General features: G+C 53.4%; 1 pseudogene; it reads right to left on the reverse strand.

The window, feature by feature from the left end:
* Nucleotides 1-910: 910 nt before the first annotated feature.
* On the reverse strand, nucleotides 911-21,006 carry LOC119114559 (Golgi resident protein GCP60-like; annotated as a pseudogene).
* Nucleotides 21,007-22,064: the final 1,058 nt, after the last annotated feature.

A 22,064-nucleotide genomic window follows, 5' to 3' on the forward strand; every position in this document is an offset into this window, starting at 1 on the left:
GGGATCGGCCGGCCGTGTCCGCCCTGCCGCTCACCAGGCCCTAAGGTACAACTGCGCAGGACTGACCGCCCGGGATCGGCCGGCCGTGTCCGCTCTGCTGCTCACCAGGCCGTAAGGTTCAGCCGCGCAGGACTGACCGCCCGGGATCGGCAGGCCGTGTCCGCCCTGCCGCTCACCAGGCCGTAAGGTTCAGCTGCGCAGGACTGACCGCCCGGGATTGGCCGGCCGTGTCCGCTCTGCTGCTCACCAGGCCGTAAGGTTCAGCTGCGCAGGACTGACCGCCCGGGATCGGCAGGTCGTGTCCGCCCTGCCGCTCACCAGGCCCTGAGGTACAACTGCGCAGGACTGACTGCCCGGGATCGGCCGGCCGTGCCCGCCCTGTCGCTCACCAGGCCCTAAGGTACAACTGCGCAGGACTGACCGCCCGGGATCGGCCGGCCGTGTCCGCCCTGCCGCTCACCAGGCCCTAACGTACAGCTGCGCAGAACTGACCGCCCGGCAGCGACGTCGCTCAGCGCACCTTCTGCTCCGCCAATCGTGCAATGTTACTGTGGCGAGAGCGCAGGCACGGGTGCTCCAATGTAACGTTTGGGGATACATTCGCCATCACTCCCCACCATTTTATTGAGCTCCGATTGTTGTACACGAATAATCTCTCTGTTGCCCCCGATGAGTCATGTGTCAACCAATTATAACCCTTACGCCAATGAGGTTTAGCAATAACAACACACATGGCAATAGTGCCAATCCCCAAAACATTCGAAAAAATCACCGCGCAGCAACAATGAGTGGTTGCAGTTTCCAACACACTTCCAACACCAGCCCTGCACACAACACAGAGCCCCCGACAAAGCACGCTTCGGTCACGCCATGTTCCACCCGCGTAGCAATTAACCCGCCTCGGCCGATGTCGCGGACGTAGCCCTGCGAGAGCCCGAGCAGCTTCCACCGGCCGCGCGTGCCGCGGGGTCTCCTCTCCCGCTGCGGACGCTGAACACCGCACGCCGGCCCGCGCTACGACCGTATCACCGCACTGGGCGCAGAGTTCTGAGGCACCGCCTCCCCGCGCCGGGAGTACACGCCATCCATGTGACGGGAGGGGGCATCACCTGCCAGTCAGAGCCGATGGGGGCCGAACGAGCCCCACATAACATTCACCAGGTCACATGGCACGTGCAGTGTGTGACTTTGTTAACAATCAACGCCAAGTGTCAGTGTCGGTGTTGGCGCGCTGGACGACGCAGAAATTGCAGTGCGTCTGGAATCACATGTGTTACACGCGGAACAAATCGCAACAGCAAGCAATGGCGGGAGCCGCTCCTTAAGCGCGGCCTGAGACGGGATATCGCACGTGCGCAGCGCACCAGCAGACCGATGTGAGGCCCCGGCCGTGACTGCCAGACGCCCATCACATCTGGCGGCCCCGGCAGCCGTACTGATGCCCTCCGCAGCACGTCTGCAACCGCTCCTTGAGGGGTCAAAGGCAGCGCCGCCGAGTTCTGGGCGCAGTTTCGACGAGCGCTCGTCGAGTGGGAGAAGACAGAGCGCCCATTGCCTTGGAGTTGTCCCCACGAGCCATTACCGGGTGTAGTAGACTCGAAAGTAGAGCGTCTTGGAGCGCCACATACTGTACGAGTTGTCGAACTTGAGCAGGTATACGCCCTGTGAACACAAACGGGATGTGTGCTTGGTGGCCCTGGCCGACGCGCATATACTTCTTACTTATTAGTGTTCGCTGGCCCGTGCAATCTAGAAATTGAGCTGTGACGACCTAGTCAACAGCTATGGTCATCAGCTCGTGCCAACGACAACACAGGCTATCACCCAGTGCTAGCTACAACACAGGATTCGCCGCTCAGCAACAGTGACGCTGCCCGGGCTGCCACTACTTTCAAAGTTGTTCCTTTATGTGTACGCAGTTCAGATTACCAAAAGAACCCCACATCGCGGGCAAAGGCTCCACTCACAACAGAGATAAGGCCAAGTACATGAGCCTCCAACATAGTTTTTGTTGGGCACCACGCTCATGCGACCACCCAAACAAAAACAATATGAGCCTGTGGGCGTGCTTAAAAAAAGAAGAAAAGCTTACGCGTGATACGTGACGGCGAAGGTCAAGTGACATCAAGTGATATGAACACGGAAGGCCTTGCGCCGGTTTTCTGCATTTTTTCTTGCCATTATGAGTCATTATCAAACACGACCTTCAACAAACCGGCTGGCAGCGGGTAAACGAAGATATAAAACAAGCCTCGCAATATATAATCAAAATGTTTCACGTTTACAGCAGTGGTCGCAGACGCAACTGGTCAGAGACATGTGGCCATGGGCACCGCTGGGAACGTGAAGCATTTTCATAAGAGGTACCTCCTGACATGTTACGGGTGGGCAATTTTCAGCTTAAAATCTTATAATGCGTCATAGTTTTTCAGCCCGCACTAATGGCCACGTACTCGAAGACCGAAATAGCTAGCTGGTGGACGCCTCCCGATCATACCCAAGTACAGCGTAAGGAGTATGTTCACCCAAGCGATGTTAGATTACCCCGTCTGAGACAATCACCACTCAAACTGTGGACGTAAAAGCCTGAGACAGACCACGGGTGACAACCCATATACACCGACAACTGTGATGACACCGTTCGGGACTGAAGCAGTCCCCCTTCCCCCCCACCCCCATCATACTTGGCAGCTACAGTTCTCGCATCATTTGAAACAGTCGTGACACTCAAAACGCATCTGGGAACGCCTACGAAACGCATCTATGTCTATGACTGTCTATGACTATGGAAGCATACTGGGCCCTTAGTCGGCAGACACTGGTCATCGGTCCCCGAACCGTCACATCGCTAAGCTCAACGGACATCGGAAGGCCAGCAGGCAACTGGGAAGAAGACCCACCAAGCGGCCTTGCCATAGTCTTGCACGGCACGGGAATCCCCCGCCCTTCTGCCTCGTTTAAAGAACCGAGCGTAAAATCATCCCTTGAAATGTAACGACACCACTTGGTTGGGCACGCAACACGCGATGCTTAGCAAGTACTCTTAAACCCAAACCCAACCGAGCAAATCAATGGAGCCAAATTAATTAAAACAAAGGACGGAACAACTAAGCGGCTTTCCAATTGTCACCTTCAAAGCAATTGGGTCCACAAAAGTCTTGTCTATTTTTCCTAGGACGTGCAAGTATTCTGATCCCCACAAGTATTGTTTCCATTCCATAAAAATTCCAAACATCTAAACAACCGCCGCTTCTGCGCCATGCCGCCGGCCGTTATGCGAAGGACTCAGACGTTGCCACAATGACAACTGGCTACCATTACGGGTTTCGGTGGAAGCGGACCACCTAAGCTTCCACCTTTGTGCTCTGTCTTTCACATGTTCCGTTGGGCCACTTGCCACGGTGTGAGGTGACTGCCGTGACAAGCGCTGGTGTTGCTCAAGGAAGCTTACAGACTTGACAGATAATTTGTTTCTCTGTCTTACGTCGCTTTCCTGCTGCTTCTGTATAAATCTATGTTTGGCTCTCCCCAGCGCAGTGCATGTCCACTCGCGCCATCACGTTATCTCCCGTGTTTTTGTGCACCACATATTATTCGCCCCGATGCCTGATCATCCGAATGGGGTATAACCTGCATCGTTAATCACAATCGCAGCACCTTCCATATGCTTCAGAGTATGACATAACACCAAAAGGAAGGGCAAAATCAGCGAGGCTCGAAGGGATAATAAAAATATAGGCCCCGAAGGTACCAACACGATCGATCACTTTGTCAGCTACATCGGATTCAGCTTGACAGCCTGCCTGCAAGCAGCAAGGGGGACTTAAACACTGCCAGCTCTCGCTCCTGTTCCTCACCAATTTACAGCTTTACCCCAAACGCACGCATCAACGCTCACACATATTTACTGACTTCAAGGTCGGTTTTGCAAGCAACAAATCGGAAAGCATTTGAGCCTACGCAAACTTCCCCCATTCCTGCTACTAACTTTTTAAATGCTGACCATCTACATGGCAATGGGTAGTGCTCTTAAGTCATCTTTGCCACAAACCGAGCTGACCTCAAGATGGCGGTGTTGGCGTGTTTGGTGCACGGGAGCCCGCCGCGTAAGTGTGCATACTCTGCTCCGCTTATTCTAGTAACCACCTTGAAACATGCACGCGCCATCTGCAGTTGCCGTAAAGGTCTTACCAAATCTACACGTGTTTGCGTTCACAGAGGTCGGTCCTTTGGTGCGCGGGTCACCGGGGTTTGCAGCGCAGTGAGGTGACCCCGTTTCACAGGACACTGTAAGCGGTTCACCTCTACTCGTTTCCAGTTGACGCAGTAGAGCCGTATCATATGTCGCCTCCTACGTTGCACCGTTTTGAACTGCGCATTTTCAGCCAGATGGTACTCTGTTTATGAAACCGTGGACGTGGTTACCGACACGTGCACGTTCAGTAGAAACAGTAGGGACTAGCTTCGAGTTGGAGCTTGCGGAAATGATGTGCTACGCCGTGATGTCACAGCGGCGTAGCCACCCCGCGGGGCGGTGGATGCAAACGAACCTCGAGGTCCGTTGCAGTGCCCGTCGCGAGAAAAGAGTGTAGTGATTGCGAACTTTCAAGCATTCTAACGGACTCAAGTTTACACGCATGAATCGGCCAGTCGCCATTGCTGTGCAATTCTTACGAATTGCTCTGACGTTGAGCTGGCTCATATTGAGTGTAGCACAGCTTGTTGCTGTTTGACTAATACTGAATGTAATACGTGTTTTTGTATTATTTCGCGCATCAATGGCCACACAACTACACATTACCCAAAATGACCAACTGAACTGTTCGGCAGCGATGCCACCATTGGCCCTTCCCTACAACACAATGCACCCATTTATGGACCCGTGTTTTTTTTTTGTTTTTTGTTTTTTGTCTTGTTGGCTGGTCTTGAGTAGAGCTGTGACTGTGTGGCAGGGGTGTTGGGACCAGTCACGCCACACACGGCATCGCAGCCGGGGCCATGGGCACGCTACGCTGCACACACCTCTGCTCGTACCGACGGCCTCGGGCGGGTCACGCTGCGCTCACCTTTGCCCGTACCGACGGCCTCGGACAGGTCACGCCGCGGTCGGGCGGGTCACACTGTGCTCACCTCTGCCCGTACCAACGGCCTCGGACAGCTCACACTGCGCTCACTTCTGCCCGCACCGACGGCCTCAGACAGGTCACACTGCGCTCACCTCTGCCCGTACCGACGGCCTCAGACAGGTCACACTGTGCACACCTCTGCTCGTACCCGGTCGGGGACGGGCCACGTCGCGGTCGGGCGGGTCACACTGCGCTCACCTCTGCCCGTACCGACGACCTCGGATAGGTCACGCCGCTGCCGCAAAATAAGCTGCTAATGCGCAAAAACTGTTTACGATTGTAAAAATATATCAAATGAAATAACAAGAGCACGGACCTTCGAGTACGTCCATAAGCCCCAGTCTACCGCGAACCACTGTAAAAAGACGACGGCTCTTTGTTTTGGTTCATAAATCATATGATTTATCACCGGCCAGGGTTTATCATGGTAGGCCTTCGCCACAGCGGATTGGCTGCGCTCGAGTGACTGGCATACCCCCCACCAAGGTCGCCGGTGGGCGCAGACTGTGGTGGATGATCTACCGACCCTCTTTTCATCAAGCCCATGGCCACATTCAGGCAGCCACGTGGCTGCTAAAAAAGGAGTCATTGCGTCATACACGCGGAGCGCGGTACGTGTTTATCCCGATCCCCAGTCGTGTGAGCGTAGGCGCGTTCAAATATACATTCCTTGTCGAAGGAGCAGATGCCCTGAACCCGCAGTGAGGTCCGTAGCTGGTGCCCCACGTTCTTAATAGAAAAAACATCGCGTTCGCGAAGACACGCGTCACCGCAACACGTGACGTGCAAAGCCACACGTCACATGTTTCGGAGTGCTCGACTCGACTGCAGCATCAGGGGACGATGCAGTTTAGATGGAAGAGCATTCGCCCCACAACCATAAGGTGTGGGACTCGAGACCAGCTGCTAGCCATGACATTGCCCGCCTCCGTTCCGCTGGAATCTGCGAGGGGGATGTGGACGCCAAACAGCCTCAGCTATTGCACCTGCCGTTACTGAGCCATACGCAGCAAAACGCCAGTCCATACGAAATGAACGTCTGCGCGACAGTGGCACATAATTCAATGACAATACCACATAATTAAATATGTGGCATATTAAAGCGACGCCACAATTCCGTACGAAGGCGCTCCTGCGCCCGGCGGCCGCCTGTCCGTCACACACCTGGGCCGGGTAGCGATGGCGAGCCGGCGTACACGGCCTGGTGGCAGTCGCGCCGGTACAACGGGCACCACGCAGGAGAGAGCCCGCCGCGACACCAGCTCCGGCTGCTGCGCCGCCGCTGCCGGACCGAGGTGACCCGGTCACGAGCGCGCACCCGCAGACGGGGCGCGCCCACACAGACGAGAGAGCACGCAGGAACAGACATTCACCCTGAGGGGTGTATCGCTGCTGCTGCGGACTATCACTCACCGTCCTCCATGGGGCCTTCCTCCTCGCTGACGTGGGACCGTCACCTGACGCTCCTTTGAGGCGCCCCACTCGAAGAACAGCCCGAAGCCCAGGTCGTGACTGTCCGTGGCGAACTCCCAGAAGAGGCAGGTGCCGTCGTCGCGGGTTGGTACTCGCACCTGGCCACACATGAAGGCGTCCCAGACGATGGCTCGAGGGCGGCTGGCGCGCCAGCGGAGCACGCCAACACCCCGGAACGCGTGCTACGCTGGCTCTGACAGCACTGCCCCCCCCCCCCAAAAAAGCGCTTCTTCCATTAACACTGCCGGGGAGTTTTTCGGTGACTTTCTCGGTCCTGACCTGTCTAGTGCGTTGGCACATGGCCAGACTCTAGGCAGCACATACATTTGTAGTGTGATGAGCCGATATTCGGATCTTGTTTTCGGATTCCAGACCCCTCTGCCTGTGTGCGCTCATCGCTCACATGCATGCCCGCGTCATTGCTTACCCTCAATTTAGTACCCTTGACTGCTTAAATTAACTTCGCCATTCGGCATGAAGCTGCCGTCGCCGATGACCTCATGGAATGGATAATCACATCCGCCATCAAAATACTAAGAAAATACGTGTTTACTAAGAAGAGCCTATAAAAAATTCTACAAAACACACGTGTGGCGTTAAGCATGGCATAGGAAAAATACAGCTAATGGCAGCTGGAGGGGGAAGACATCTAATGGCTAGCACAGTAGGCCCCTCGTGCGGCGCGGGACGAGCCAGGCCGACAGATGTGGGCTGTCTGTTGTCATCACGTAGATGGTGTAGACGAACTAGGGTAACTGAGCCAGACATTTTTGGTAACCGCTACCCATTACCCTTTATTTTGGACAGCACGTTGGAACGTCACCTTGGTATTCTACGGAGTGCCTGATATGATTGGAGACATTATGATCAGAAAAACACCACAAAAGGCGCAAGCGGTAATATTTTAGAAATAGGCGACACAAAAGAGGAATAGGGCTTTCGGCCTCAGGTTCCACTCACGGGTTCCGTCTATGCCGAAGGTCCGTAGTCCGTTTTAATTATTGTTAAAGGCCGGGCAATAGAAGCACTAGGTGAAACTGAATTGAGGCCATCACCCAGACTCCGTGAGATGACCTCGGCCTGGATGACCTTTTTGCCATAAAGCCGTGCTTGGAACAACTTGTCTACAAAATGGCAACCCATATCACAACATTATAAGTCCCAGACGTGACGTGTATATACACACACACGAGAGAGAGAGAGAAAAGAGGAGAGAGAGAGAGAGGAGAGGAGAGAGAGAGAGAGGAGAGAGAGAGAGAGAGGAGAGAGAGAGAGAGAGGAGAGAGAGAGAGAGAGAGAGAGAGAGAGAGAGAGAGAGAGAGAGAGAGAGAGAGAGAGAGAGAGAGAGAGAGAGAGAGAGAGAGAGAGAGAGAGAGAGAGAGAGAGAGAGAGAGAGAGAGAGAGAGAGAGAGAGAGATAGAGAGAGAGCGAGAGAGAGAGAGAGCGACAGAGAGAGAGCGAGAGAGAGAGAGAGAGAGAGAGAGAGAGAGAGAGAGAGAGAGAGATCTTGCGACCTCCGTGACCCGGAACCTCGTGACCTCCGTGACTGTGTGTGTGGTGTATGTGTGTGTGTGTGTGTGGTGTGTGCTGTGTGGGTGTGTGTGTGTGTTTGTGTTGTGTGTGGTGTGTGTGTGTGTGTGTGTGTGTGTGTGTGTGTGTGTGTGTGTGTGTGGTGGTGTGTGTGTGTGTGTGTGTGTGTGTGTGTGTTGTGTGTGTGTGTGTGTGTGTGTGTGTGTGTGTGTGTGTGTGTGTGTGTGTGTGGTGTGTGTGTGGTGTGTGTGTGTGTGTGTGTGTGTGTGTGTGTGGTGTGTGTGTGTGTGTGTGTGTGTGTGTGTGTGTGTGTGTGTGTGTGTGGTGTGTGTGTGTGTTTGGTTGTGTGTTGTGTGCGGTGTGTGTGTGTGCGGTGTGTGTGTGTGCGGTGTGTGGGTGTGCGGTGTGTGTGTGTGCGGTGTGTGTGTGGTTGTGCGGTGGTGGTGTGTGTGTGTGTGTGCGGTTGTGTGTGTGCGGTGTGTGTGTGCGGTGTGTGTGTGCGGTGTGTGTTGTGCGGTGTGTGTGTGCGGTGTGTGTGCGGTGTTGTGTGTGCGGTGTGTGTGCGCGGTGTGTGTGCGTGTGTGGCGTGTGTGTCGTGCGTGCGTGCGTGCGTGCGTGCGTGCGTGCGTGCGTGCGTGCGTGCGTCGTGCGTGCGTGCGTGCGTGCGTGCGTGCGTGCGTGCGTGCGTGCGTGCGTGCGTGCGTGCGTGCGTGCGTGCGTGCGTGCGTGCGTGCGTGCGTGCGTGCGTGCGTGCGTGCGAGTGCGTGCGTGCGTGCGTGCGTGCGTGCGTGCGTGCGTGCGTGCGTGCGTGCGTGCGTGCGTGCGTGCGTGCGTGCGTGCGTGCGTGCGTGCGTGCGTGCGTGCGTGCGTGCGTGCGTGCGTGCTGTGTGGTGTGTGTGTGTGTGTGTGTGTGTGTGTGTGTGTGTGTGGTGTGTGTGTGTGTGTGTGTGCGCGCGGTGTGTGTGTGTGTGTGTGTGTGTGTGCGCGCGGTGTGTGTGTGTGTGTGTGCGGTGTGCGGTGTGTGCGGTGTGTGCGTGTGCGTGTGCGTGTGCGTGCGTGTGCGTGCACAGAATAACGCATCATCATCCCAACAGTAAGGTTTCGAACCTTTTCACATTTGTCATACTAACACAGCACCGACTTGCGTTGATCCATGCCGGCCGTCGTCGTCGCTGTTGGGGCTTTACGACGCACTCAGCTGCTGAGACTATATGACGTCGCCTGCCTGCCTGCGTCGTCGTTCCAAGGTAGGAACGGCGGGCATCCTACGAAATCGAGCCCCATACTTCTGGTTTCCCTGACACGCGGCGGTTAACGCAGAAGCGTCACCCACTACATTATCAGCACCCTTGACCCAAACTGGATATTTCTGATCAGGGCACTACCCTGGTTGTCAAACTCTGCAATGCGTAAGAAAATCCACCTTTAATGCAAATTTAACAGACAGAGGCCCACTGGTGTAAAAATCGCACTTATTCACACACATTGGCGTCAAAAAAAAACTCCCGAATGCGACAGTGATGAGGGTGGTCGGGGCTTGCTGAAAAAAAACACTTGCTTTTGCATTGATCACCTATTTAACAGCTGTGCCAAAGTATTGAGGAAAACGGAAATATTTTGAATGGATATTAGTCACAATATGCAGGACTTCACGCAAGCGCAATTTCCATTGTCTAATGGCACTAGGGTTAGGTTACAGGATTTTGCATTCGAGATCGATTTTGAACAGGCTGGCATTGGTCGCTAGCTGGCCAATTACTGGCGAACCTAGCAGGCTGGGGCAGTTCTGAGATTCGTCATCGATGTGGCTGGTACATCCCTCCACGTTGTGCACTGGACCCACCGGCCGCCCCAGCACGAGGGTACGTCACCGTCTGCGCGCGCACACCCACCCTCACGTCTGCCAATGCGATTGTCCAGTGCCCCATCCGTCGGAATCGCCTGTCATGTCGCGGCGACGCTGGGCCGTTGAGATCCGAACCAAGTTCAGACACGTGTTTTCATTTTCTAGCAATTCGAAAAAAATCTCTTTTATGTTAACCAAATGGGAGAAGTGAAATAATAGTGGCACTGTCCTGTTGTAGGAAAAGTTCGTCCAATCAAACAGCCTGCGTGTCAGTGCCGAACAATGCATACAGTTGCTTGGCTTGGAGTTAATTTGACATGATGTGCGCCGTACGCCACTGGCGCCACGGCGCTGCAGCTAGCGCCGAGAGTGAGAGTCAGTGACATTTCCGCGCTCGCACGCGAGACACCTCCGTGTAATACGCATCGAAACCGGACAACAGTCAAACCTGTGTACAACTGTATCGCATGGTGCTGAAAACTGAGTGAACACGCTATCAGCTGTTGCTAAGACATCAGCTGCCGGAACGGGCAACGGCTGGACCGGGGCGCACGTGAAACTTGTGACATCAGATGTTGCATGCGTCAATAGCTCAACATTTCAGATCGTTTTCAGGACGGGGCAAAGCAAGTAACACACCGCTAACTTTGGACGACTTCTTGGACATTGCGTGTGAACGACTGGCCGGCCGATTTCAAACCAGTTGGAGAAATGGAGCCTACCTGTTGCCTCGCTAACCCATGTGATGCTGGTTTGGCTAACCGCCAGCCGCCAGTCTGTGGGCGAGCGTTGGCGCAGGCCGCCCGCCCCTTCCCCCCCACCCCGTCGCTGCGGGCGCCCACTGACCGTGACCGTCTGGCCCTGGCCGACAGTGGTGGCCGCCTGGCCACCCTCCGTCCGGGTGGCCGCCTTGAACTGCTCCAGGTCGCGGCGCGTCCACATGCGAGGCAGCTCGAGCCGCGGCGGCTCCTCTGTGCACGCAGGCACACGGTCACACGCCGGCCAGGCGGGCGGCGCCCGTGGCGCCTGCTCCGGCGGCACCACGACAGCCAGGACACCGCGCAGGCCGACAGAGCCGTTCAGTCAGACTCTCCTGGCTTTGCCAGGGACCTACATCCTGAAGGTCAATGCCTGAATAATAGTGATGAGAATAAATAACAAATCAAACCCCTGTTTATGACGCGTTCATTGATATGCGACACGAAACCGTCCCCCCATCGGTCGATACGCCTTCCGATACGCATGCACAGCTTAAACACGCTGCAGACTGCTGTCACCGAACCCGATGTCCTCGTTATCCCGCCTTCTCCCGGAATCGGCGTCCAGATGCCGGGCCTCACCATACGCCGACGCGACGGGTACGGATGATAAGGCGGCCTGCTGGCGGCCGTGAGGACCGGTCTCTGCCTGCTCGGGCGGCGCTCCGGGACAGCAGACCTCCGCCCCACCTTGCGCCTGCCCGCCGGACGTCCCGCCTGCCCCGAGACCGGAGGACATGAGACCGGGCCCACCGCCGGCCGGCCGGCAAGCCGACAGCTGGCTGGCCGGCGCCGGCGGCGGCAGGGCGCAATGGCCTCACGCGCACCAGACGCGGCGAGCGCTGATGTAACCCAGGACGCAGCCACACGTGTCACGCCAGCACGTGCCTGCTTGTGCAGCCAATGACCTTCGGGATCCCAGTCTCAGTGAGGGGAGGGGGGGGGGGGCACACGGTGGTCCAACCGTACGACATACTGAGACGTGGCGCACGAGGCCGGGAGGTCGCTGCTTGACCCGCGTCAGGGCACATGGCTACAACGAGCGACGGACGCGGACTACTATGCCGCCCGACGCGCCTCTCCGGACACATATAAGATGGGCAGCGCTAAGCACTGGTTCGGCGCCACCAACGTTTGTTCAGCTGACCGCGTCACAATACGCTCTCATTTGGAACTAAAAGATCTCCATGGCAGTCTTTCTCCCCCGTCTCCCTCGCGTGGAACAATGAAATAAAGAGATGCCACACGTCATCTGCACGAGAAGGACGCCTTCTTGCTTGCCCCACCGGCCTGTGCACGGGTCGGTCAGGCGACCGGTACGCACCTGCCTGGCTGACGTCAGCTGAACAGTTGGGCGGACTGATGGTCGGGCTGAACTGCTGTTGCTGTTGCTGCTGTTGCTGCTGCTGTTGCTGTTGCTGTTGCTGTTGCTGTGGTTGTTGCTGTTGCTGCTGCTGCCGCTGCAGTTGCTGTTGATACAGCTGCTGCATGTACTGCTGGTAGTGCTGCTCCTGCAGCTGCCGGATCAGCACCGCTTGCTGGACGGCAGGGAGGGGTCGCACTGGCTGAGCGGGCGCCAGCAAGGAGAAAGGGGGGGGGGGGGGGCGACGACGAACAGGCTGAGTGGGTACAGTGAGACTACACGCTACAGCACCACCGAAAGACGTTTGCGGTAACCCCCCTCCCCCCCCTTCCCACCATTTTTCCAACAGGCCAGAGCCATCCAGCACGCTGACATGCTAAAAAAAGCCCGTATAAGTATAATGACAGACGGAATGCCGTCTGCAGAACACAGCCATCGCCCCTCGAACAGCACAAAAAAACGACCATGTGCATTGCAAGACCCTATACATACACTGTAGACGTACACTATATATATATATATATATATATATATATATATATATATATATATATATGCATGTACTTGGCAGCATGCTTTCATTAATGCAAGTCTTGTCCTATGCAAGGACATCTATGTATCTAATCAGTTTCTTGTGCGTTTGCTCAATTGCTCGAATTAAATCCGAAAAATATTCCGCTGCCTTCGGTGTCGTACATCAGTTCGCCTGTAATCACTTAAATCAATTAAAGCTAGCTAACGTTGTAAGGACGTTCGTTCCCCATCCTCAAAGCAATGGAAGACAGTCGGGCGGAGAACATTTGAGCATAGTAAAATACGAAGCATGCCCCACGAGACAATCATTGGAGAGTCATCAGTCAGCAGACTATACATACGAATATGACATCTTGGTTGCCATCTTGTGACATCATATTCTTCACATCGATGTAGATGCGAGTGACGCATTTTTTGTCATGAGACTACTGATGCTGGCAAAAGATATGATGGCGGCAAGCGAATGCCCAGAGCGTTACCGCACGGCCGTCATCAGTTCGTTTGCGAGACGCGCTCCAAAATATTGCTCCAGCTGGTCTGGCACGCACCACGAACTTGAATGGTGCAGGCAATGCTCATCAGCTCATCAATAACGGTTACTCGAACAGCGCGATTGACGGAGATATTAAGTCTATCTTGAGTCGGCGAAGCCAGAAATCACAGGGCAAGAAACGGGCCCATTAACTTTTTCTCGAACTAAAATGTCTCCGCCATACAAGGTGGACGAAAACATTTTGCAAAACATCGTGAGGACCAATATCACGACTAGCGAAGACGATGAAGTACAACTTTCCATCTGCTACAAGAGCAAGACAACCAGCAGTCTTGTAATGAAACACGGCCTCATAACAGACTTAAGCCAACTAAAGCGCACTAACATAGTGTATAAATTTCGATAACACTACGGGGCCTGTCGGCTCCGCAACTCGACCTATATTGGAATGACTGCACCTCTTTCACGACGCATGACAATACACCTACAGGAGGGAGTACCAGACCAACATATGCGCAAAATCCCACAATAAAAACTCCTACGGTTTGACTTGACTGAAAACACCCGAACTCTACATTCATTTCCAAACAAACGCTTCTTACGAGCTCTTGAAGTCATCCTCATTGGAAAAAGAGCGCCTGACTTAAATAAACAGCTAGGTCATGCATCCCTTTGGACTTGTTCAGTCACCCAATGGCAGCAAGGTGATACGGCGCTTTTAACTTTCCAGTGTCAGGCTGGGTCGAAAATGTGTTGTGCATGCGTTTGCGTGTTTTGTAATTTGACCAGACCCTTGGATACATGATCTGCTGACTGATGACTCTCCAATGATCATGTCCCGAAGAGTGTACCTCGTATTTCACTACCTTCAAATATTTCCCGTCCGACTGTAATGGGGAACGCATGCCCTTTAAAGCCAGCTTTAGCCAGCTTCAACTAATATAAATGCCTACAGGCGGACTGATTTATGGTTTACCAAAAACAACGAAGCGTTTCCTTCCCGAAATTGAGCAAACGCGCAGGAAACTGACCAAATGTACATTTGCCCTTGCATATAAAAACATGCATGACATATATATATATATATATATATATATATATATATATATATATATATATATATAATGGCTGCGTATTTTGCGAACGTGCGATCGGTTTTAGAATATTGTAGCGTGGTTTGGACGGAGGCAGCCAACTCCCCAAGGGCCGGTTGCTCGGGTGCAGCACAAGTTTCTTGTTTGGTTACTTATTCACACATTGTACGGGCAATACAATTTTCTTCCTAATGGCGGCCTTCTGCTTCATTTCACAAACCAATCCCTGGCAGCACGAAGAGTGCAGCAAGATTTACTCCTTCTGAGAAGCATCTTCGAAGGTAAACTGGACCCTCAAATCTTGCTTCACTGTTTCCTCTTACTTGTGCCGCCTCGATCGACCCGCACTCGAACTCTGCTCGCTGTACCTCGCGCAGAGTGTGCCCGCTCGGACAGTCCAGAGCGGTCCGTTTTGCAGACTGTCAAGCGTTGGGAACACTTGTTTTGGCTAGCAGCACTAACGCCGACATCTTTCATGACAATTTTGTCATTTTCAGAGTTCACGTGATCAAGTATGTTTTAACTCTGTGGCGTCTCCACTTAGCGTTGAGATATATCAACCTTTAACTATGTTCGTGCTAGTGTTGTTGTTGATTGGAGCTTTAGGGCGCGCCGACTACTGTGGCCATTTTGCGCCCATAACAGCCTTCATGCTAGTGTGCGCTGTGTACTGTGCATTCGTTGTATCATATTTAAACGCCTCCGCCTGTTAGTGGAGTGCTGCTCTCTTGGCGATAAAAAATAAAATAAACAAGCAAGCACCTGTATGCGTATGTATACCACAGCCTGGAAGAATACAGACTACCAAGATTGACGGATCCCGAACCAGGTCGCCCCCCCCCCCCCCTCCCCCTCCAAACATGCAATAAAACAGCCGAATCTGAAAACACAGCTTGCGCCAAAGGCATAAACACTGGTCCTGTTTGTATAAACAAAAACAAAAAATCTGTCCAGCACTCGCCTTCTGGTCTTAACGTTCGGATAAACTATAAACAGATGCAATGACCTGATGTTTTGTGTCATGGCGACGCCATTAGGACGGACAACTATCACAACGGGGCAAAGCCGACTTACCCCGCCCGACTGGCGTTGATCGAGCACGGTATCGGCACGGACTATGGCATGATACGTTCCACGCTGATAAATATGTGGGGGTCCCTGTTCCTGTCCACTGTCCCTGTCCCTGTCCACCTCACCTGCTCCGCACTGCCGGGATACTGACGGTCCTTGTCCACCTCGCCTGATCCGGGTTGCCGGGGTATTGCCGGTCCCTGTCCACCTCACCTGCTCCGGGTGGCCAGGGTATTGCCAGTCCCTGTCCACCTCACCTGCTCCGGGTTGCCGGGGTACTGTCAGTCCCTGTCCACCTCACCTGCTCCGGGTTGCCGGGGTACTGCCAGTCCCTGTCAACCTCACCTGCTCCGTGTTGCCGGGGTACTGCCGGTCCCTGTCCACCTCACCTGCTCCGGGTTGCCGGGGTACTTCCGGTCCCTGTCCACCTCACCTGCTCCGGGTCGCCGGGTACTGCCGGTCCCTGTCCACCTCACCTGCTCCGGGTCGCCGGGGGTACTGCCGGTCCCTGTCCACCTCACCTGCTTCGGGTTGCCGGGGTACTGCCGGTCCTGTCCACCTCGCCTGCTCCGGGTCGCCGGGGTACTGCCGGTCCCTGTCCACCTCACCTGCTCCGGGTCGCCGGGGTACTGCCGGTCTCTGTCCACCTCACCTGCTCCGGGTTGCCGGGGTATTGCTGGTCGGCGTAGGAGCGGAACTGCGAGTATGTCTGCCGATTGAGCGCGTCCTGGATGTGCCGCCTGCAGGTCACGTCGACAGGAAATGCGCCTCAGACATTTATTCGGACATTATATCACCATCCAGGTCAGCATGTTTGGCGCCAGAAATCGGTTACAGTTTAGTGTCGTTCAGTCTCCGCTCCATCCCGTTTCAGTCACGGCAAAAAACTGATCGCTGTCGATCTCACGAATACGTATTCTTTGTCACATATCGCAGTTCAGTTGAAAACATTGATTCTCCTATTGTTTCCAGTGCGTTGCATAAATCGTCTGCTAGAATGAAGTTGGATCAGTGGCCTTGCCGGGCATGGCTTGCTTCGAGTACGCTGACGTTGCCTAACAGAAGTAGTCCCAACACAGGCAATTCGTCTTGCTGGTTAACCAAATGGGTAGTCAAATGCTTTAAACAGGGCGATCCCTACCATACCATGACACGGACGAACGCCATCACCGGGACGACCGGGAGGTTGTGTCGCCTTCCGCTTTTTAACGGCGGCACACATTCGTCTAGGATGTGGTTAATAAACACTACCACCATATGCCTCATCCTCCGTCTGCGGAGCACTGACCTGGTGTCGGTCCACCTGTTCGGCCCCTGTTCCCTCCGTCTGTGGAATACTGACCTGGTGCCGGCCTGCCTGCTGAGCTCCTGTTTCCTCCGTCTGTGGAACACTGACCTGGTGTCGGCCTGCCTGCTGAGCCCCTGTTCCCTCCGTCTGCGGTACACTGACCTGGTGTCGGCCTGCCTGCTGAGCCCCTGTTCCCTCCGTCTGTGGAACACTGACCTAGTGTCGGCCTGCCTGCTGAGCCCCTGTTCCCTCCGTCTGCGGAGCACTGGCCTGATGCGGAGCGCTGGCCTGATGTCAGTCTGCCTGCTGAGCCCCTGTTCCCTCCGTCTGCGGAACACTGACCTGGTGTCGGCCTGCCTGCTAAGCTCCTGTTCTCGTTGTCTGCGGAACACTGACCTGGTGTCGGCCTGCCTGCTAAGCCCCTGTTCCCTCCGTCTGCGGAACACTGACCTGGTGTCGGCCTGCCTGCTAAGCTCCTGTTCTCGCTGTCTGCGCGCCATCTCCTCCAGCAGAAGCCGACCCTGACGCAGTTCCTCCGCCTCCCGCTCGGCCTCGCTGTAGCGTACATACGACAAACGGAACAAGGTGATCATGTGGCCAAACAAGTGCACATGAAAACAGCTGCAGCACGCAGCAAACAACAGTAGAAATATCTGCCGCGCTGTCGTCCTGACTTGCGTAACAGCAATAAAGCAGCCACTCAGCAGTGCAGCGTGGCGGCGTTTTGCGTCAAACCTCCCCTCCCAGGCAGTGGTGTGGGCGTCCGGTCGTGTGCTATGTGTGTGGTCACGCACGCGGCCGCCCACCGCTTGTGCCGCTGCGCCTCTAGGTCGCGCCGGTGCGCTTCGGCGAACGAGCGGAAGATGGGGCAAACGCTGTCCAACAGCTCCACGTAGCGGTTCATGGCCGTTGACGCGTCCATGTCGGTCAGCTCCTCCCACGCCCGCCTGCCGGCACCGACAAGGGGCGTGACGGGGTGCGGCGACGGATACCCGGCACGGAGACGCGGTGACCGCGGCGGGTTTGCAGACCGTTTATGTTGCAGACGCTGTGTCGCAGAGGGATCGAGACCCGGCCATCAGTTGCTAGGAGCTTTTTGTCAGGTTTCGGGACATACCTACAGCCCTAGAGATATCTTGTGATGGGACAGCATGCACCTACAGCCCTGCCTGGTTAACGTATAGGTCCTACCTCGTTATGTCATATTTGTGCACTGTCGTCATGAGCAAACACGAATCAATCTAATCCCATTTGCGCACCGCAGGCTGCGCCAACTGTCGACCCATTTAAAACATCACAGTTTCTTACATCGATACAACCGCGGACAAACGCGTCAGCACAATCCGAGGATTTTCCAACAGTGACCATGACATCATGCGGTACGAGGCTGGTTTGTGTCTGTTCATGGTGATAACTTATCACAGTACATCCTCTTCGATTGCAACAGTGTCCAAAAGGTCTGAAATCCCAGGTCTCGGGCCACATAAATAGTGGTTAGCGTCCAGCCGCAATTCGTGGCAGTATGTTGTTAACCTAACAAAGTCACAGCCACACTCGCACAGTGTATGCTGCAGTAAGGACCGTCTGCAGTCTGGAACGCTTCTCCGACGACTATGCATCACGCAAGTGTCGTTATCCGTCAGAGTGGCTGGCGCGCTTCGCCACCGTTAGACTGGGCCCCACGTGAGCACCCGGTGAGTTCGCGGTCGCGCGGCGGTGACCTGGCTGCCTCACCTGCGGTCGCGTCCGATGACGTCCAGCACGCCCAGCGGCGGCAGGCGCTGCGCCAGGTAGGGGCCGTGCGCCACCAGCTGACTCAGCGCCGCAAATTGCACACGCACCGCGTAGCTCAGCTGAACTGCCTTACCCTCCTTCTCTAGAACGGTTCACACAGAAACATGCTGACAACGGGCAAGCATTAACACTTACGTATGCAAGTGTTCATGCCTCGTTTCCAGCCGCTCGCCTGGCAACCACAACAAAAAGGCGGCAATCACGCGCTCAGAGTTGGACTGGTGGCCATCTGACGTCTAACCCATGCCCACCTGGAAGCATCCACTATTTTACCCGAATCACGCAAACACCCACCATTGCGCGTACATGGCGCATACACTGAGTAATGAACAGGCAATGTAGGGGCGCTGATCTCAGGGAAAGGTGGGGGTCATTAACACCGTCATTAGCTCAAATAACGCACAAAAGGCCTAGCCGGGTGTTTCCTAACGTCGTTAAAACATTCAGCATCTCCTCCCTTAAGCATTCAGTTCATACCTGCCGCTGTCGCCCATTAACGTAATTTAAAGTAAACAATTTGGGTTTTATGCTTGATGAGGATATCATCTATTTCGGACACATAACAACGTTATGCGGAGACGTACCGGCATGCTCTGTGGCTTCAACCACCGCACGCATCCACGCTCTCCGGCGAGCCGGAATCAAAGCCCCACAGATTACTGATTGTTGGGAAGTGAGCAATGCATCACTAGATTCACTGCAGTTCAGCAATTTTGAATTGAATACAAGTATTGAATTTAAATGTAAGTGGACAAAGCAGTCCATTCAGGAAATTGATAGACAGTAGGCTGCAAAGGCATGCAAAACCGCGGGCCAATCTGAACAGTCCCTTAAGACAAACACTAATCAATGGTGTTCAAAAAGGAGTCACATCATCCAGCTCATTTCACCGCTCGTAACTACTGTGTAACTGGAACCACAATGTTTATGTGGGTAGCAGAGAACAAAACCAAATCACATGTGAAAACAGCTAGTAAGACTGGACCACACCTTATGCCATGGCTCTTAGTCACATGAAGATAAACAAGGAAGTCTGCATTCACATACCTACAATTTATCTTGCAGCATCTAACATATTGCCTTCAGGTGGGGGAAGGAGGTGGCATCAGGACCACAAGCTTATGCATGCCACCTTTACACTGTGCTCCAACATCAGCCAGACACTACACCTTCCTGATAATTACCACAGGACTGGTGCTCCTGCACTAAATGTACAGCACACAGATGCTCTGTGTGTACAGCACTTCAGCCTGAAGTACAGGCATGACTGTGCCAACAAGATGAGAATGTGGTGCCAATCAAACTCACCTTTGTAGAATTTGATTGCCAGCTGATAAAGTTGTGGCAGTTTGAAGCCCCATTTTTCAGTGACAACAGCATTTTTGCTTTGACAAGCTGCACTCTCTCGGGACTGAACATCTCCAGCCCCCTCTCGTGCAGTGTTCCCAGCTGTCCCCATGGTGCAGCTTGGGCTAATGCCTGGGAAAGCAGCGGGGTGTGTTCTTTTTTGTTTCTTGATGGTGGAGCACTTTTTAGAATCATAATTTTAACATCATCAAAGCTACAGCATACAAAGCTAGTTTAGTATGCAGACATGGAAGATTATTTTTAACTGAGGCCAAATATAATGGCAATCCAACCATGTAATGGAATCCAAGTGGTAATGTTACTTTTTGTAAGTGGTTAATGTCACTCTTGTAAGCTTAAGTTCACCATCACCATGAGAGATCTTGTGAGGCTCATAAGAGCACCTTGGGCCTTAACTCATCAAAGTTGAGAAATTGTGACAACCATTTGCAAGAAGTGTTCATGCAGCTGGCATGCTCATTAGCCAACAACTTCTATACATGATGTAAACAAAAATGAGAGAAACAAGTTCCAAGATGACCTGAGCTTGACCCAGCCTGATTTTAGATACTGATCAATGCTAATCTTATGGCACAGTAGCAAAACACAAAACAAATTTTAAGAGATACTTAAGCTCATCAAAGATGTGATAGAACACATTACAATTATGTGATCAGACTTCTGGTGACTATTCAAAATTGTGATGATTTGACCAATGATTACCTTCCATCATTTCAAGATTGTGAAGCTGTCATGTGATGCATTTGTTAAGCTGATGGGAATAATAAACTCATGGAGTGCAAAATGTTCTGACCACCAAAAGTGGAAGCATGCTTAAATTACTATTACAATAGAAGTATGCTTCAATTATTAACACAATTAGGACACAGCCAAGTCATGTAGTTTTTTTCTTGACAGGCTCACCAATAGTTTCTGCCTACATAGTAGCAGGACCCTGTACTTAGCATGTCAAAGCAAGGACCGGTGATGTGAAACTGGCTGTGTTCCACTTCCTTTGCTCGCAAAAAGGAAGTACAAGGTACTTTCCACCCAAACTTTACTTGTTTCCGGATATCAAAAATAAGGGCTCCAACCATACGATTTTCCTGAAAACTTGACATCTTATTCAAAGTATACTGTTTCGAACATTTATTCATTTGTTCCGCCTAAACCGTGAAATTCTCATATGCACTCATATATCCGTAATACCAGCGCCCGCCGCCCGTCCCAGGGCCGCCCAACCAAGGCGTCCGTGCTTAGCAGTACGGATGCGTGTTTAACAATTGCGGCGTGTTTCTCAACTAGCTGTAGCTCGTCCACACACGAGCCAGCTGATGATGACGTTAGCCGTCCGCCGATTGAACTGGGTTTCCTGCTCGAGAAAGCGTTGTCTCAGCAGTAACTCGCAATCAAAGGAAAATTGGGATGCCAAATAGTGTAGGCTTTCCACTGCTAGCAAACGAAACGAAATTCATGAGATTCACCTCTAAATAGCCTCATTTCCCCTGCTGAGCCTTGGGTTACCGGACTGCGTTGTTCAGTGTCTGTGCGCGCTAAACTCCGCCAGTTTTTGCACGAATCGGTACTAAGCGCGGTCCCCCCCCCCCCCCCCCCCCCCGGTACTAAACACGGATGCAAGGATATCTATGTTACTAAAGGAACAGTGTGTGGGTGTCCACCATTTGAGTTAGATGATCTGCAGACGGTCAGGAAGTTTTCCATGAAATTTGCACAGGACCAAGGCTCGCTTGCGGCGCGTGACAGAGTTGCGTCAAAATTCTGCATTTCGCAAAAATGAGCCGGTGCTGAGCGAAACAGGAGCGCAAAAATCCCCGCAAGTTTAACACGGGCGACGCCAATTTAACGATTCCGGTCGACGGCCCTACACACTTCGCTTTCTGGAGCCGTATTTTGACAATCAAGGGTCGCAACGACATGCAACTTGCACAGTACGATAGAGCAGGGAATGGGCCATCGTAATCTGGCCATTTTTTCCGCCACGTGACACCTGGCGCGTGCACACGTATTGACAAGATGAAATCGGCCGTTTTTGACGCGGTTTTAGTTTACCGTTATATCACGGCACGGAAAGATGGTAGAGCTCTTAATTTTGTTTCCTAACATTAACAATTTTCAGCGCGCAACGCGAGTTTGTGCAACGCACCGTTGCGCTGCAAATTGCATTACAAGTTGCAACGGGCCGACTTTTCAAAACTAAAGCTGAATTCAAGCCGCTACCGTCAAAATTATGCGTGATCTAGCGTTGAAAACTACATCAGCGTGTCGGCCGATTCGCCCCGTTTCTGATTCACTCTTTTGTTGACCGCGTTAAAAAAATGTCGCTCGC

This window comes from Pollicipes pollicipes, unplaced genomic scaffold (genome assembly GCF_011947565.3).
Source record: "Pollicipes pollicipes isolate AB1234 unplaced genomic scaffold, Ppol_2.1 Scaffold_2655;HRSCAF=3109_pilon_pilon_pilon, whole genome shotgun sequence".
NCBI classification, from domain to species: Eukaryota; Metazoa; Arthropoda; class Thecostraca; order Pollicipedomorpha; family Pollicipedidae; genus Pollicipes; species Pollicipes pollicipes.